The 18,231-nt window shown below is 45.9% G+C and overlaps 1 protein-coding gene across 1 annotated transcript in view; it reads right to left on the bottom strand.

Annotated features, from left to right (window-relative positions):
• Positions 1–18,231, bottom strand: part of HMGA2 (high mobility group AT-hook 2) — a 114,490-nt gene that overhangs the window by 27,547 nt on the left and 68,712 nt on the right. The window lies entirely within an intron of this gene.

Here is an 18,231-nt window from a genome sequence, read left to right as displayed (position 1 = left end):
ATTGCTTCAAATTACTCTTTTGGTAGCCTGAAAGTTCAGGCATTGGCACCTATATCCAGTCAGGTAGGTTTATATGCAATGGAAGTCAACCAACTGACACCAGCGGGGTTAGGATTTCATATGTTTTATATACAGAAAGCTACCTTCACTACAAGAAATTAAGGTTGCTAGTTTTGCAATGGTTTTACGTGCTGGGAGTATAAAAACTGTGAAAGAAATTTATTAAAAATAAAATTCTGATTTCTTTTACGCTAGTACAATCCACTATTTTTCAGTTGCTTTGACCCAGCCTTCCTCAGTGGCAGACTTCCCACCACAACTAGAGATCTTGGAAATACAAATTTAATGGTTAGAACAGGGAGAGGAAAAGTGTCATCTGCTAGCTGAACTGTTTAGTTCAAGGACAACAATACCTCACTGAGTTTATCAAGGATATAAGCAAAATTCAAAGCACAGTAGTTTTGAGTTCAATGCTTTTGATTATATTAATTTTTACAATCTTTCAGTTGGTATTGGGTACATTTCCATAAAATACTTAGGGCAGTGCAGCTTATGAAATGGGAGGAGGGGGAATGGTTTTAAACTAAAAGAAGGGAGATTAGATTAGATGTTAGGAGGAAATTCTTTAGTCAGAGAGTGGTGAGGCCCTGGCACAGGCTGCCCAGAGAAGCTGTGGCTGCCCCATCCCTGGAGGTGCTCAAGGCCAGGCTGGATGGGGCTTTGGGCAGCCTGGTCTGCTGAGAGGTGTTCCTGCCCATAACAGGGGTGGAGCTGGGTGGGCTTTGAGGTCCCTTCCAACCCAAACCGTTCTCTGATTCTATGGTTCTATGAATGGACCTTGTAGCTGTGGTTAAATGCTATAAGCAAAATTTACATCGGTGTACCTAGCTAAAATCTATGCATCTGCTGTAGTCCCACATTTCAGCTGCAGGAGGAGGATCTGTTGCTGCTGACTGCTCTTCAGAGACACCTCTGTTCTGCTGGGCTCCCCTGTTACTTCATTACCACCCATCACGTATTTGATAAGCTTTCTTGATGCATTTTATTCTGGTTTCGTTCAGCACCCTGTGCATTTTTCTGCTGAAATATTAAGAAGCAATTTCTGCCTTTCAGAGTAACTCTAATACACAATTTAGCGCTGATGTTTTCTTGATAAGCACCTAAGGAACTTGAGCTGACTCCTGTTAAACGAATGTCATATATACCTGCCTATTTATAACCCCCTGCACAGACAGGCTATTGAGAAAGCCAAAGGGGAGGTTCATTATTTATAGTTACAGTGTAAGAAAAAAGAATACGTTTTAGTAGACAGAAATAAATGATAAGTTATTTGCAAAGAAACCTAGCTCTCATGATCCAGGGATATAAACTGGTCAGGAACTACTTAGCTTTATACCTTGCAGACCTCTCCACACAAGTAACTATTGTGCAACTGTTTATCTCCAGACTATCTTGTCTGTTTTGATACAGCAACCCCTGTGTTCACCATGCATCTCTCTTGACCCATATGGAAATAATTTTTGACCACTTCTAAACAGGCGAGATTTGAATTGATGACCTGGAGGTGAAAAGCACCATATCACATTACCATCCGGTTCAAACTGTTGTGAGAGCGTCTTCCCTCTCTTCTTGTTCAGGCAGCTCCCACCATACAGACCAAAAAAACAGGGGCAGGTCCTGCTTCAGAGACCATTCCTGGTGGTAGCACTGACAGCGGCTGCCTGGAGCCCATCAGAGCTGCAGGACTTGTCCTCAGTGGCCTCGTCTCTAGACCTGACTGCCAGCAGCTTCTGCATCTCCCTGAACTTTGCTCTGGTCTCCAGTGAAGTAACTCAATAGGGCGGTAAAGTCCCAAACCAGACCTGCAAAATCAGCTACTGTTTGGAGAGTAAACTCTGAACTTCAGTGCTTTAGCTGAAAATAAAACTATTGCCAGGTAACATTTATCTTTCTGGGCTTTCTCATTCTCCTCCTCATTTTAAGGTCACAGAGACCTTAACTCATTTGGTAACAGTGTTCTTGCGTCACACAGAAACTAGTAAACATGCACAGCCCGTTTTGCACAATACAGGCTTAGATACGGATAATCAAATTCATTTCCAGGTCTATGACAGCTGCTGCAAACAAATGGACTCAGTCTAGAGATAGGGATAGAAAAAAAACTTAAGTGGCAGTGATGAAAAGCAAGGAGCAAACTCTGCTCCACTGGGTGGCCCAGGGACTGCAGCAGTGTCCTGGCAGGGAGAGGTGACCGTTCTGCCCCATTGCCCCGGTCTCACCACAGTGCTGCGCTGGCCATATTGCAGCCTGAAGCTGCACTTCTTCACAAGAGTCCCTGCAACAGGATATTCATGAAAACATGACACGCATGTCCCTCAGCATGTGGGGCAGAGGCATCTTCCCTCTCCGGAAAGTACAGCCCTGAGCAAGCGATCGTGAACTGGCCCCTGTAAATACAGGTAGGTGTGCGGCATGATAGGAGTCCCTGCTTCTCCCTCACTATTTTCACAACTCAGGGCATCCCTTGGACATTTCCTGACAACAACCCCTGGCACATTTCTTCAGTTTAGTTGCACGCTGTGCTGCTGCCCCCAGAGATCTGTGCTTCGTGTTTTAGCCAGGCACATCCCAAACACAGGAGGAGAGCATCGGAGCACATGGACTGGGGCAGAGTGTAAAGGCACGTGCAGAACATGCTCACTTAGGACAGCGTGGCACTGTTTCTGTGCATTTTGCAGTGATGTGTGACCCAAGAGGATGCGACACCTCTGGGCAGTGCTGAGGCTGCCTGGGATGGACACCCGGCAGTTACACTGGGCAAGCACTCCCTGCAATTTCTTCTTGGAAGCACAGCACCAGGTTGCGAGCGCGCCAAGCACCCAACACCCTTAGGCTCACAGGGAATTGAGTGTTTGATTCTACTCATCTTCTGCTGATGAGTGCTTTTCTTCATCTTTTCTTGCAAAGCAAAACTCCTTTGGATCTGGGGAGCTCCTCCTCGTGTTCTCCTGAAAGATTACCCTCACACCCTTGGATGCCCAAGCACTTGGCTGTTGTGTGAGCCTGTCCCAGTGGGCCCTGCCTAGAAAACCTTGGGGCTTCACCCACAATAGAAAACAATCCAGCCCAGGTGCAGCCTGGTTTGCATCCATACGACCTTTCCTCCTCCCAGATGGAGCCATCTCTTCCACACTGCCTGGAGGAAGAAGCCCCATAGCTTGTGCTATTTCCTGAACCTCCGCGCTGGCAGAGGACAAGACAGTGCCGGAGGGCAGGCTGCCAGCTGCCAGCACAGACAACTTCAGGACAGTGCTTGAGGCTCTGCCCAGGCACTCTTCAGACACAACTCCAGACCCTGTCAGGAAGAGCTATCTGTCCCCTCATCAGCACAAACCGAGGTAAGGACACAAGGAACCCAGGCAGCCTCTTTTGTATATCCATTTCTGACCCTTTAGGAATAGGATGTATGTTGTATGGAGCGTTTGTGGTCATCCCCAGGCCTGGCCCTGAAGCCCTGCAGGAGCTTCCCCGTCCCATCCATCCCATTCCCTCCGTGACCTCCCATTGCCCCGTGATGGCTGGGCAGGGGTTTCCTCCCAAGAAGAGGCACACGGCGCGAGGAAGGCGGGTTGACTGTGCCTCGCTGATTTTCTGCAGCTGAGGATCTGGCCTGAGGCACTTCTCTTGAACTTCTTTGTCTGAGCACATTCATTGGTAGCCACATGGTTGGCTGGGGATGTTTTCGTACGTCTGGGATACACAGATGTCTGATAGCTGTCTGTCTATCGAAGAGATTTGATAATTATTACTGCCTCCAGGAAACTGATGCTGCTAAGAGTGTCTGTCAGAGAGTCCAAACAGCCTGCTGACATCCTGGCACAGTTTCATAAAGAAGTCAGTGTCCAAAATAGAAATACATTTTCCATGTACTTGAAATATACCAGGGGCTTGGTGGCGAGTTGTTGTAATTAATCCACTTCCTGGCTTGATATATTTTGGGATCATTCTGGTGCGTGGTATGTTAAATACTGAACTCAGTTCATACTGTTGGTTTTTAATGGAACTTACATTCATTATGTCCAAATGAGTGATTTGTAGGCACTCCTTGCAAAGCAGAAAGAAGCTTTGGACTGCATTTCTGGTGTGCTTTTACCATTCACTCAGTAATTTCATCATACGCATCACTGTGAAATCTGCGGGACACAGTAACACACTTTAAAGGTGGCAGCAAAACTATTTTCTCTTTTATTCAGCTAGAAGTCATTTGCTAAAAGACTGCAAAGTTACAGTATCGTATCATCAGCCTCTTGACAGCAGCAGAAATATGAATAGTGTCTGTGTGCACATTGCTTCTGGTGTGAAAGAGAGAGAAAGAAGGGGGACGAGAGAGAGGGAGGGAGAAAAAGATGCTGTTCTTGATATTCCTCATGTCATTTTGGAGTCGTGCTATTTACATCCTGGACAGACTGAATTTAGCCCAGCCTAGCAGAGAAGAATTTGACCCTAATTTTTAAAGGACAATTACCTGACTGTCTAGCTACATTTATTTAATAGCCTTTTGGAAGCTACATCTGACCTGAAGATCCTATTTGTTGCTCGGATCTAACGTGAACATCAAAGGTATGTGCGTTAGGTATGCACGCAAATCCCCTGCAGCTTTTTTCATCATGGTGCTGCAACCTGATACCCCAGCGGGAATGCAGTGCCTACAGCACCCCGACACAGCCCCGCTCCCTGCCACAGCTCGCAGGGGTCGCCTCGCTCACGGAGCACTGCACGCACCAGGAAAGCAGCCTGGCTTTAGATGTTACAGTTCTTAGGAACATTTTACCAAACGCAGTTCATTCCTGAGAATCAGGCTGCTATATACTTGCTCTCGGTTCCTGATAACCTTTCCATGCTTTGCTGTTGCTGTTGTTTGCTTCTACATGACAAAGCAAGCTGATTTTTTTGTGTTGCAGAAAAACAGAGTAAAATCCTGTCCTTGGCTAAAATGCATCCTTAGTTGCAGAGTCTGCCCAAAGAGGTAAATGCTTCCATCTCCCAGCTAGTCACATTTTATTTTGATTGGACCCAATGTGATTTGGGAGGTGCCAGATAGGCACAAGTTGGTAGCATCTGCGTCTAGGTGGTCCTGGCAGCAGAGGTGCAATCAGCTTGCTGGGTGAAGGAGAAGGATAGCTGGCCTCCAGATGCTGCTGTGGTTGGCACAGAAAGATGTACGTCTTCTGGGGATTAAGCTATACAATGGGTAACCTGATTTGCAGCTGGACATAATCCACCTCCACGAGCTCAGGTGTTATACCAGCACCAGATCGCTTAATGGCAGCTGCAAGACCATTTTAGCGTTGGCAGCAGTGTGCCAAGGTATTAACAGGTGCTCTAGGTATTAACAGGTAGGGAAGATACAGATGGTGGGGAGCAAGGTCCTCCTGCTGGTGGCGAGCAGGTTGCTCCCAGGCACCTCAATGTCCCCGTGTCCCCTGCCAGCAACTTCCCAGCCCAGTCTCCAGCAAGGCTTTACCTCGCGAAGGGAGCTGGGGAGCACAGGGAGCACCCTGAGGCGAGCTCTGCAGGCAGCCCCGTGGACACTAGAGGTAGCTGTGAGCCCAGTGCTCTCTCTGGCAAACCCCTTGGCCAGCAAGGAGGCCACCAATGAAGGAGGGCCAGCATTTGGGGGAGACGTGAGGAAACCAGAGTACAGTTTAGGACAGTGTGTGTACACCTAGCAGCTTCTGGAACTCTTTGGCTGGTAGGAAACAGTGCTGGGATTTTGTGTTTGGGTTGTGTGGTGGGAAAGATCCCAAGGGATGGATGGAGAAATGAAAAGTGGCAAAGAGAGATGGTAGGAAAGGGGGGGACCAAATGCACCACACTCTCTCTACTTGCACACAGATGGGAATGAGGTCTCTGCGCTGCCCAGGAAGTGCAAGGAACTGAGAGGAAACACAGAAATACCTTATTCATATTTCTTTTTGTCCACCGCCATAAACTAGATGGCTGTATCGTCCTATTTTTGGCTTCTATTAGGCTCTTAAGCATGTTAGTGACATGTGTTGATTTTGAGTGATTAGGAAGTTTGGTTAGAAGGGCCGTTTTAATGTACCAGTGGGTTTTCAGACTTCAGGATCAGATACGTTTCGTTGGCTCTATATTTTCAGATCATGAAAGAGAAGGAAGAAAGAGGAAGGCCCCTGGACTGCACTGCCTCGGGGAGCGGAGGATCACATCCCTAGCCGCAAGCAGAGAAACAACCTGCCGCTCCCGGCTGATGACAGCAGGACCCGCAGGAGCTCGTGCTCTTCCTGAAGAAGAGCTGAAGCGACCTCTCAGCACGGCAATCTGTGCAGAAGCAGGTCTGCTTCAGCTCTGTGGTTAGCCTGCGCTGGCAGCGGGACAGCCAGGACATTCACTGTTTGTTATACAAGCACTTCAAGAGGGTGGGGGACAGTGATGGGATAAGGAGTTGCCCATGCCTCTTCGCCTTTCATCACCTCCCAGGAATGCCTGCCTTCAGGGCTAATTTAGATGCATTTACGTTAATAAATGTGTGGCCTTTTCAGCCACGTTTTTTCACTTTAATTCCTGTCTGCCCTTGCTGGCACATGCCCTTGGCAATTTGCGGTTGTTTTGCTCATTCGGCATTGTATAATTGTCCTTTATTACTGAATCTAGATATTTTTTTATGGTTAAACAAATGCAGAGCTCATGAAAGTGATATAGCCTAGCTCCATTTTGCTTAGTAAACACCGCTTCTTTTTTTTCTTTCTTTTTTTGCTTCTTTTTCTCAGTCAAAAACGCACTACTTTGCTAACTCTAAACTGATTTGCAAGCCTGAAACCGATGATTTCGTAAGTCTTCCAGATGCACAATCACAGTTCCAGAAAGCTTCCTGACTGACAAGAAAGCCAAGCCAGGATTTCTGTTGGATCTCCATATCAGGATACTATTAATAAATGTTGTGTACCTCAGAGGGAATCCCCCCAGTATCGCGCATGCTCCATATGGTTCCTCGCTCCGCATTGTGGTGATTCTCTCCCTCTCCTTACTCCTAAGTGTCATGAGACCTGGTGACACTTTTGGGCTGGAGCTGGTTGAACCATCCCTTATAAAGGTACTCAAGATGTCTATGTCTATGTCCAAGTCCAACCATGACTTAACACATGAAGACCCTTCTTTCACATCCACACTCATCCCATGATAAAATGATGGACGATGTCTGTGCTTAGACCAGCTGAGACAAGATCAGATGGACGAAGAACAGGATCCACATATCTTTGAAGAGAGAGCACAGCAGAAAGAAGGTTGCTTTTCTTTGCCGTTAGGAATGCAGGGTAATTTCACACTGTTGATAATTTTGGCAGGGAGGATCCAGCCCGTGAGCTTTAATCAGCCCTTCCATAGGAAATAGTCGGTCCATTTATATTTTTGATCCTTTGCTTATGGCACTGCCCATTAATACCTGGTAGTGCGCTTGCTCCCCGGCTGTCTGAGCCATGCTACACTCTAACTACAGGGCTGCCAATGTCCTGGAGGAGTCTTCAGCATGCAAAGGTTACATTCCTGGAAATGCTTGGGATGCCAGTAAACCATGGAGACTTTAGGAGCAAAATGCATAATACATTCACTGATTAGCATCGTGTCATAACACAGATGGAGACGAGTACATCTAGTTCCTGAAGACTACAGAACTGATTTGAATCTGAACCTGACCTATTGGTACAGAGCACACAAGCAACTCCAAGCAAAACAAACTGGGAAGTGCCTGGACACCACAGTGATGAACATGTTTGCCTATGTCCTCATCAGTATTACTCATAGTACATTTTCTCCTTTTTTTCCAAGTACATTTTTCTTAATCCTCAGGGCTCCTTTAGAAATGGAAACCTAACACATTACCAGGTGTCCTGTGGGAGACCTGTGACACTGTGTAAGGGGTCACGCAGGTATTATTCCTTGGCTCAATATGCACATTCTTACAAAAAGCTTAAGAATACGTAATAAATCAGATAACCAGAAAAGATCACAGTATTTAAATACATAATCTTATCTCTGAGTATCCTATTCACCTCTGCAGATCCCATAGTGATTTCCATACTGGAAGTAACTCGGGAACGTGAAAGAGGGATTCATGTAACTCTGCACTGAAATCCAGCCATTCCTGGGATGAGATCTGTCTTGTTTTGACAGCACAAGACAATGTAGCACACAGCTAGAGAAGGAGGTAAAGAACACCACATCCAGTGTAACCGGCAGGGAAGGAAGGATGTAATTACACAAATTGGAATCTGGCCAGGACACTGGGGTCAAAACCTCGACTCTTTTGAAAAGTGCCATGGGAACTCTAATGACCACAAGTGGTCAGGGCCTTGATTTTATATCTCATCTGAAAAACAACACCTCTAATGACATGGTTTTCTTGAGTACCACGCAGAAGTATTCATCCTAAGTGAATTTGAAAGAAAAGAGCATCCCACTGCAGCAGTTAGGTGTCTTGGGAGGTATTCATTTTGTTTCCCAGTTAATCTATATAATCTGATAGCCCAGGGGACATGTACGTGCCCCTTTCCAACACTAGTGTCCAAACAGAACAGGACATTGTCACAAGACAGAACTCTGTTTATGTTGGCTGTATCTACCACAAACTCAGATCACATCCCCACAATTTTCAAAATGCCAATACTCATCCCATGATCCTCTCGTGACTTGACTTGTGTTGTCTCCAGTGTGGATCACACTGAGATTTTAATATATGAATGTCTACTAACCAAAAAGACTACTTTCTATTGTGATGTTATTTATCTACTGTATTCTTCATTATTTTAGGACATGAACACATCACTGAGTTACAAAACATTTTAAAAGCCACCACCAGCTAAGCAACAATAACAGACCGTATACAGATTTTAGCCTACTTCTGATGGGAGGATATACAGCATCACTTTACACTTATTTTACTAAGGTAAAAAAAATAGTACATAGCAGTGAGGACAGGGTAGCAAGCCTGTGTACAGGTAGTCACTAACACTTACCAAAGCTCAAACAGGATGCTGTAACTCAGTCATACATTAAACATCTCAGATTAGAAATTCTGTCCATATCTTTTCTTACAGATTTAGAGAAAGGAATTTAGTGCCAATGCTCTAAACTGGTTTACAGAGTTCCTTTTTAACACTCTTAATTCTTAAAATCAAGTTCAGCAACCTACCCACCTTGTACAGATTCTGTCTGGTACAAACATCACACAATTTTCAACAAGCCACTGCTGCTTCTAGGGTAATTCTTCAATTCTGTCAACTGAGAGCAGATCCTAGCAGCACGTGCCTCCATGTACCCCCACATGTCAGCATGTGCCTCCTCAATAGCTCCTGAGCTATCTGTCTGATGCTGGACTATGTATTGCGACCAGCAGTGCGACTGGGAGGAATCAAATCCTGCACTACTGGAAGCAGGAAAAAACACCAAAGCTGGCATTTCCACTTTGCCCAGCAAATGTTGCCCCAGCTCCTCAGCCTGTTCCTGTCTTCCCATGGTACTGCACAACTCTGGGGCAACAAGCAACAAACCCAGCAAGCCAGGCAGAAGGACTCTGGGGCAACAATACTTTCCCATCTCATTTGTAGAATCATGGAAAAATTACTGTCCCTGCACTGGATGCTGCACTGATCTCTTCACACAAATAACACGTACTACAAACACAGAAGACTGATAAAAGGTGGGCTGTGAAAAAAAGAGGCCCAGAGAGATGAAACACTTCATTACAGGACATGTTGCTGTCAAAAACACCACTGAATGCAGGCCACTAGCTGTGGAACTAGTCTATACCTCCATCACAGTTCCCAAGATTGGGTTGGATGCAGCTTTGAGCAACCTGGTCTAGTGGGAGGTGTCCCTGCTCGTGGCAGGAGGGTTGGAATTAAATGATATTTAATGTTCCCTCCAACCCAAACCATTCTGTGATTCTTTGAGAGTTTGTCACCTCTATTCAAATACCACCTGTAAGAAGAATTTCCCCTGGGCACATTTGTGATGGACTCCAATGGCCCGTCCTGTGCAGGAGGTCACATCAGATACCATGTGGTTCCCTCTGGCTTTAGCATCTACAAATCAAGGGTCAGATATTTCCATCACCAATATAACAAGCAAGAGCTATTCTACAAGATTCTATCTTGTAGAATGACTACCAAGAGGGTTTCTTTGTCACAAGCATTTCCTTACGTTACACGAGCATACATGCACATTCTGCAGAGAAATTAAATAATAAATTATCATCAAGGAAAGCTAGGGAGTTGACAGAAAATCCACCAAGACCAGCTGCACATAACTAGAAATCTCAAGTTTGTTTGAACAACCTCACAGAAGCGAACCCCACTCAAATCAACTGGGTTGATAGCAAGAGTAAGAGTGTGGGAGCGCACAGGATGGCTGTACTGGAAAAAAATGGATCTTGGAGGTTCCACAGGATGAGCCAAGGCATTATAAAGGCCCTTCAGCCTTGAAATTATCTTTAACATAGGAACATGCAGCAGTCTGTTCAGAAGAAATGCAAAACCAGTTATCACACTGTGCTTTAGGTAGGTACCGGAGACAGCATTATGTACGTGAGATAGCCCTAGGTGGTTTTCACTCAAACGAGAAATGAGTCTACACGATATGATCTACATGAGGTGGAGATTAACAAACATAATAGCTCATCTCCTTTTTACAAAATCAGGACCAAAATCTTGTGATTTTTGCCTGCCTGTAACCAAGCACAGATTGCCCTGTTTTCAAAGCAAAATCTGTTCAGCAGAAACACAAGCGTGTTTGCTCCTGATCTTACTGTTAGAAGCTCAAGTGAATATTTGCCTGTTTTTCTGCACACATACATGTGTTAGTTAACTTGTTACCCAGCTAATTTTTACTTATTTAATAATACAAATACCATTCATTACTCCATAATATAAGCTCGTGCCCTTAGAAGCAATTGAACTTAACGCTAAGTGTCTCCTTGTATTTCCTTTCTGACACCAGTGTTTCTGCATAAAGAGCTGCTGCATCTTAACCACACCCCCTGCCCACAGCGTTATAAAACAACAAAGGCAACAAAAATACAAAATCCAAGCTTTCTCTTGCTTGTCACTTTATTCAGTTGACTGTCCTCTCATTGTTTCACTTTAATTGCTGGAGTTTGATACCATACTAATTTTCCTCCGCCAGTTCATAATATCAATTTCCCTGAAGGTCAGAAACAATACATCAGGAAATACCACCTGCTATTCAGGGATATCGCAGGAAATTTGCATTTCCACTTTGTAAAGTGTTATTATTTTGGACTGACAACCCACATTATTTCATTATCCCAAAGCATTAGGATCCCTGAAAGCTGTAAAGAGAGAGAGAAAGAAAGAGAATCGGCATCCTGGCTGGCCTCCCGCTAGCATTTCATGGTCATTAACAATCAGAGTGGGAAGACAAACAACTTGTTGCTGAAAGATAGGCATGCCTTACACACAGCTTGTACTGTCACTTTGGCACAAGCATGGGAGCAATTCAGCCGCTTCCTCGGTCTCCCCCAGCCCGGCCAGCCCTCGTCCCGGGCTGGGTTACTGCTCAAGTGAGTTCCCCCATCCTCTGCGAGCTGCGCTGAGGAATGAGGTGGCAGACACAGCCAGAGGATTTACTCTCTTGCAAGCATATGGGAGACTCGGGCGCAACTTCTGCAGGGAGTTCAACGGCTTCCTTCCAGCATTTTATTCATTGGGTGTGAAAATGCAACGTTTTGGGACCATCAGGAGGGGCAGGCAAGCTGCTTGCAGCTAGGTGATCGCAAGCCTTGCAACCTCCACAACAGCTGTAGCGAATATCCCAGAGAACAAACTTCAGCCCTTAAGCATTTTTCCCCCTTGGGGTATTTGAGCAGCCATCCATACAAACCCTAGCAGCTTTATTACCTTAGAATTTTTAGCATAACCTTGAGGGATCGGGCAGGAAGGAGGAGACCCGTCAGAGGGAACCTGCACTCTCGCACATTTGCGATGCCTTTTCTACCCAAGATGGAGGATATTAAACTTCAGCAGCCTTTTTCCCAGCTCTTCACCGTGCTCCCACTCGCTGGGAACGGCCATGCCCTGCAGGGCAGAGCAGAGTTACCTGCTCACATCCCATCACACGCGCATCAGGAAGCATGTGCTGCCTGAAATGTCAGGGCGTTCGCAGCCGCCTGTCGCTTCTCCCAGGGAGCCTGCCCTGCGGCCCTGAGGCTTACCTAACAGCAAGCATGAGGCAACTTGAACGAAGGTAGAAATGTGCCACCAAAATGGCTTTATTTAGCTGTCAGACTGCAGCTCCGCGGCTCAGGAGGAAGCGTGACTGTGGGAACTTTCTTGCGCAGTTTCTTCTTGGCTGACCGAACATATCCCAGCGATTTCACTTCTGGAAGGAATGCCTTGAAGTGATTTCTTTTTTTTTTTTTTTAATGGTGAGTGTGTTTCAAGACATATCTCTATTTCAAGCTGCTGAGGGAGGGCAGTGAGCCTTACTGGCCATAGTAAAGGAAACTTTATTTCTGGCTGGTTTCAAGGAAGGGCACGACCGAGGCTCAGAGCTGCTGCTCCACCAGAAGGTCCGAGCTGCGGAGGCGGTGCTGGCACAGGCAGCTCCGAGGATGCCCAAAATTACATGAGTTCAGTTTGCTCCTCTGGCCCAAGGAGAGGAAATGGGAAGAGGTATAACGTTACCGTGCCCTCTCCAGGCAGCCAGGACCACCGCAGGGCAGCTGGGAGTCGGCAGCCGGCACGGATGGCGAGGTGGTGCTGGCAGAGCAGTGCCGCGAGCTGGCACGGACTCAGGGGCTGCTTGCAGAAGGGCTGTCTTTTTAAAACTGCAAACTGATAAAACTAATGACTGTGTTGAGAGATGCTCATAAAACACTGAGTCACCCCTTATTCAATTAAGGAAGCTGTCACTGCTCTTTCAAAGAGGCCTGAACGGGTTATTCCCCTCTATGCTGTGCTGAACTCAGAAATATCAATCTGCGTGACACTTGGGATGACCTGGGCTGGCAGTCAGAGTTCAAAAGGTGAGGAACACCTCTCCACAGGAGTAAACAGTGACGCACATTTGGAAATAACCCTTTCAGTTACCATCAGCCATTTGGTACCTTCTCCTGCCTGAGAGCTTTTGTGCTAAAAAGCTACCTAGGAGGGATGGCAAGAAATGACTGTGAAACAGTCCCAGCCACCTTCAAGGCTGATTTAAAGATCAGGAGGAGGAAAAATGCCAGTGTTTAATATTTAAACAAAAAAATGTTTAATTTTTAAACATTTATGTTCCTTTTATGATTGTTAAATCAATATTAATACAGAATGTAAACCATTTTATAGCCCCCACACAGGACTCCCCCACTGCTCCTTTCCCAGGAAGTCTGTTTTGGAGGAAGATGAGCGCTACGCTACCATCAGGAGGTTCAGAAATGCAGGTCCCAATAAATAACTCCAGAGCCAGGCCCGCGGCCCTTCTTCAGACACACTGCCTAACGACTTCAGTGAGAGTTCTGCCTGAGTAAAAACAGCAAGTTTTGGCCCATTACCTTCAAATGAACAGAACTGTTTATTTGTGGTTTGAGGTGCTTCCTCCTGTCTGAGCTTTCAGCTTCCCAGGCTGAGCCAAAGAGGTACCCTCCCAGCTTAAAGGGGGCTTCCTGCCATCCCCCGGGCTGTAGGCACTGTCCGAAGGGCTCCCAGAGTATCCTCTCGAGTTGTGTGGCTTGCATTCGTACGGGGCACCCCTGCCTTCACCGACCAGAAGCAGCTGGTATAGACGAGATGTCTTGACAATGAGCTTTGACTGAATTGGAAAATAAATCTTTCGGCAATGCTAGCCTGCAAAGACAAAAATCTTCCTGTAGCAGTCTTTAGCCTTCATCCCCCCTGCAAACTATGCGTGAGTGCTAATTATCTAAAAACCATATCTAAAAAGCCCTCATAACCTTTAGACAAAAATCAGAACAGTGCAGAAGAAGCGGAAACAACAGCCAGCAGCCACGTGTGCACCACTAATTTACATGAAATTGCTGCAACAAGACCTTCCAAAACGCAGCCTCTAAACACTTGTGAGCAACTCTCGCGCCAGTCCACATCACAGAGCTGCTGTCTCTGCCCATTCCCTTCCTCACAGGTCCGAACCTCATTCCCTCCTCCTGCAGAAGGTGCCACACTCCTCTCCCCCAGCCCCTTTCCTCTTCAGGCCGCCCCGCAGCTCCCCTCCTGAGCGTCCCCCCATGAGGTCCTCGGGAGGGGGCCACGGGGAGGAAGTGGTTCTGACATGTATTTTAGTGATGTTTTAAAGCATATGGTCTGAATGCTCCGAATGCCGTGGAAGATTACTGTCACATGTCCCAGCCCACTGCGTATCTGTTGACACAGTATCACCTTTCATAAATTGCTGGATACCATTTTCCCATCAGCATCGCTTTAAACACAGGAATTATAGCCAGGACACAAATCCAAACAACCCTTATATGCTTAATAAAATAAATAACAATCAGCCTTTTAAGCATTTCTCCTCTAAAGGAATTTTCCTTATTTTAGATCAAACACTTCTTGGGATTCACGCTAATTTGTAGTTACCAGTGCCATAAATAACTAACACAAAGCAAAAACAAAACAAAACCACACGCACACTAAAAAAAAAAAAAAAAACACAACCAACCAACAACCAAAAACAACCACGGCACAGAAAATCGTGCTGATTTATATTTTTAAATTTTGAAATACATGCTGATGCCATGCTTTGGGTACTGGCACGATTTCTGAATGAATGCAAACAAAGCAAGGTCTGCTTGAATGCGTCAGCCCCCCTAATGCATACTTAGCATAGCTCCAGGTCAGTGGAGCCAGACCAATTTACACCAGCTCACCAGTTGGCCGGCGAGGTTCACATGAGTGTGGTATCTCCAGGCACCTCCTCCTTCCCCTCGGTCTCAAACTTGTGAATGGGTTAATGCCGCAGATCTCGGCGTGCCTCTGAACTCTGCTGACTGCTTGGATTCGGTTCAGGTCATGCGAGAGCAGGCTGGGAAATGCACACGCACCTCTGCTACCTCCCCCCCTGCTTTTTCACACATTGATGGAGAGATAATGTCAGCTTTTCGTAGGAAAACCGATTACTGGTACACCAGTTCAGCGTCCAGTGTAAAACGCTACATTTGGGAGTTTTCCACAAAGACAAAATCTTCTGAAGTAAGCAAGTACTTTCAGTTCAGAATTTAATTTTTACCTGGAACCCAATTTTCTGATGAAATATGAAACAGAAATACGTCTACTAGTGTCAGCAGTGGCTAGCAAAGCTTTACGTTCTGCTGTAACACCACACTCCTGCATGCTTTTGCTCCTGAAACCTGTGTCTTTCAGTCCCCACACATCTGCTTTCAGTAGGGCTCCAGGGGTGGAGACCTCACTGGCTCAGCCCCTAGAGCACCCTACTTTTATCCTCATCACTTCAATGGAAGCTGTCAGAATAAGTTAAACCATTGGACTTGCCTGCTCCACCTATACAAGTAACGAACAGTGCTGTGTTTGAGAGCCAAACGTAAGCCATTAGGGGATGTGCAAGACAAAACCAACACCTGGCAGCTGGTGGTGAGAACTGGCTCGTGTCACACGAGCTGCCACACTGCTGGGAAGGGCCCCACGAGGAAGCCACGTGTGGAGCCCCTCGGAGCAACCGAGTCACTCAGCGCAGCAAAGTGCCAGGATCCCTGCCTGGCTCTCAGCATCATGCAAAATTGGTATGGAGCCCCTATTGCTGCAGTACCAGACAATTTCCCATATGCTTCAAAATCTATGTAAATAATGACTCTCATTCTTTTTCCCCCTTCCTGTTGTCTTGTAGAAATAGCTAAATTACTGCCTTGGGTTTATATAAAGTCAGTAAATGGCTACAAAATATATTCTCATGAGCATGCGCCAATTCCAGCGCATTTGAGCAGCCACGTTTATGCACCATAAAAGCATCCCTGCCACATGATCTTCTAAGGTCTCCTCTGGTCACTTCATGTTCTTGGAGTTACTGGAGTATGCAGTTACGCAGTTCCTAGCATAAAAGTTTGAAAAATGAATAAAGATTTAGCACGTGAAAAACAAACTTGCAGCAAGTTTCTCAGTGCAAACCACGACGGTGATGCCCCAGCCCCTCCGCAGCACCTACTTGCCCCTCAACCAGGGGTGCTGCAGTGCTGCTCGCCAGAGCTCTTGTTAGCAGTCACAGACCAAGGGCAGGCAACCAAGCTTAAAACTGTCTTGTTCCTCCCCGTCAGGCCTTCAGCGCATGACTGCTTGCCGGAATTACGGGGTTAGTACCTTTTCCAGGCAGCTACAATAGCAATGACAATATAGCAGTGATGTAATCCAGATGAGGGATTAACAGATGACTTTGATTTCCAGGACTGTCGGGCTAACACCTTTCACAAGCACTAAATCCACCTTATGAAATCGTTTTTAAAAGAAAGACCGTGAACAGTGCCGGCCTCTGCAAAACAGGCTGGGAAACACTGAGAACAGTTTTGTACCTTCAGACAACCACGGAGTTCCCACTTGAATACAGCGGATGTTACAGAATAACCGTACCCACAAACTGCCTAAAAATCCTTCTCTCTGCTGCCTCAGAAGAAATCCCCCCAAAACAATCAGACACAACTGGAAGATGCAGTCGTCTTCCCATTAGCAGTCCGCCAAGCCTCGGGACACTTGTTTTGGGGCCAGCCTCCCTACTCTGAGTGGGACCCAGCACACCAGCCTGCAGGCACAGCAGGAACGGGAACCAGGACATCGCTACGCTCTGTGCAGCCCCCAACCTGCCCGAAGGTGCAGAGTGCCCTGTGGAGGCTGTCTGAGGTGTCAGCAGGGCCAGGATCCTGCTTGCGGGTCCCTTATTTACACTGAGTTACCACGAGCAGCTACAGGAGCTAAAGGTGAACAGGCAGAAACGAAAAAGTGGATTAGCACCATTTGACGTCTACATCTAAATCCTGGTGTTTCAGGGCATCTGACAACCATTAAAGGCCCATAAACCAGCCAGGACCTTCCCTTGTGGGCTTCCTTCGTTAATAACTGTCTATTAGGAGACTGTTGTATCCTTTTCTCACGCTGGCTACTATATACAGAACATCAGATCAGTGAACCCATGATCTAATCCTATTAAAAATATATATTTTTAAAAGGAGATGCCGACATGATACTTTCAGAGCATAACAACCCCCTATTTCCCCACCGCTAACCTCTAAATAAAATCTACTTGCTGAGGAGATGGGGAATTAAGACATATTTTCACATGTGGATAGCCAGTTAAATTGTACACAGAATCTTTTTACTGTCCAGTTCCTTAATTTTGTTATATATAAAAACACTACAGAAAATTATTGCCTATAAAATGTTTGTTTCTGTTTTAGCAGAAGAAATGTAAAATATGTTCAAATGCGGCCAAAATCCTATTTTTGTCTTATTCTAACTAAACCATGGCCAAACCGATTTCCTTCAGATTTTAAGCAAAAGAGAAATGTTCCTGGATCTCAGCTGAGAACCAGAGCCCCACATTTAAATCTGGATAGAATTATTATGACTGTTATAATATTACTAATAAACAAAGTTTATAATGGAAACATTGACAGGACCTCCACTGAAGCGATACCGGTAAGGACCACTGTAATAAATTCAATTAACATCTAATAGAAACTGTGATCTCACCACATGCCAACTAACATCATGCTCGGAATAAAATAAAACTAGCACAGACCGGCTCCTGCCAGCTCTTGAAGACTGCCATCCTCAAATCCCTCCCACTGAGTACCAGGTTTTGTACACTGATGCACCTTCCCCCAGTCAACACAAATTACCAATCCTAAAGCAGATCCCTCTTAAATTGCCCTTATTTAAATCTAGAATATCTTGCTGGATATGCAAGCCCTTAGCCTCCTGTTTGAGGTTACGTGGGCATGACCACGGCTGGTGTTGGCTCAGTAGCTGTTAGAAAGATTGAACAAAAATTAGCAGTTCCTGTACAACAAAATATTTGGATATTAACCAGAGTTAAAAATCAAGCCTTAGTTTGCTTCCTGCCCATCGGACATGCTACACTGAACATCCTTTTAAAATTCCACAGGTAATAAAACTTGCAGTAAATGAGGCTGGTCTCAGCACAAGTCTGTACTGATGCCAGGCACAGCAATCTCTTTCATGTGTGCTGCTTTGAAAG

Source organism: Anser brachyrhynchus, assembly GCF_964034855.1.
Source record: "Anser brachyrhynchus genome assembly, chromosome: 1".
In the NCBI taxonomy this organism is placed as follows: Eukaryota; Metazoa; Chordata; class Aves; order Anseriformes; family Anatidae; genus Anser; species Anser brachyrhynchus.
Note: the sequence above shows the minus strand (reverse complement) of the source record. Positions and strands in the feature narration are given on the sequence as shown.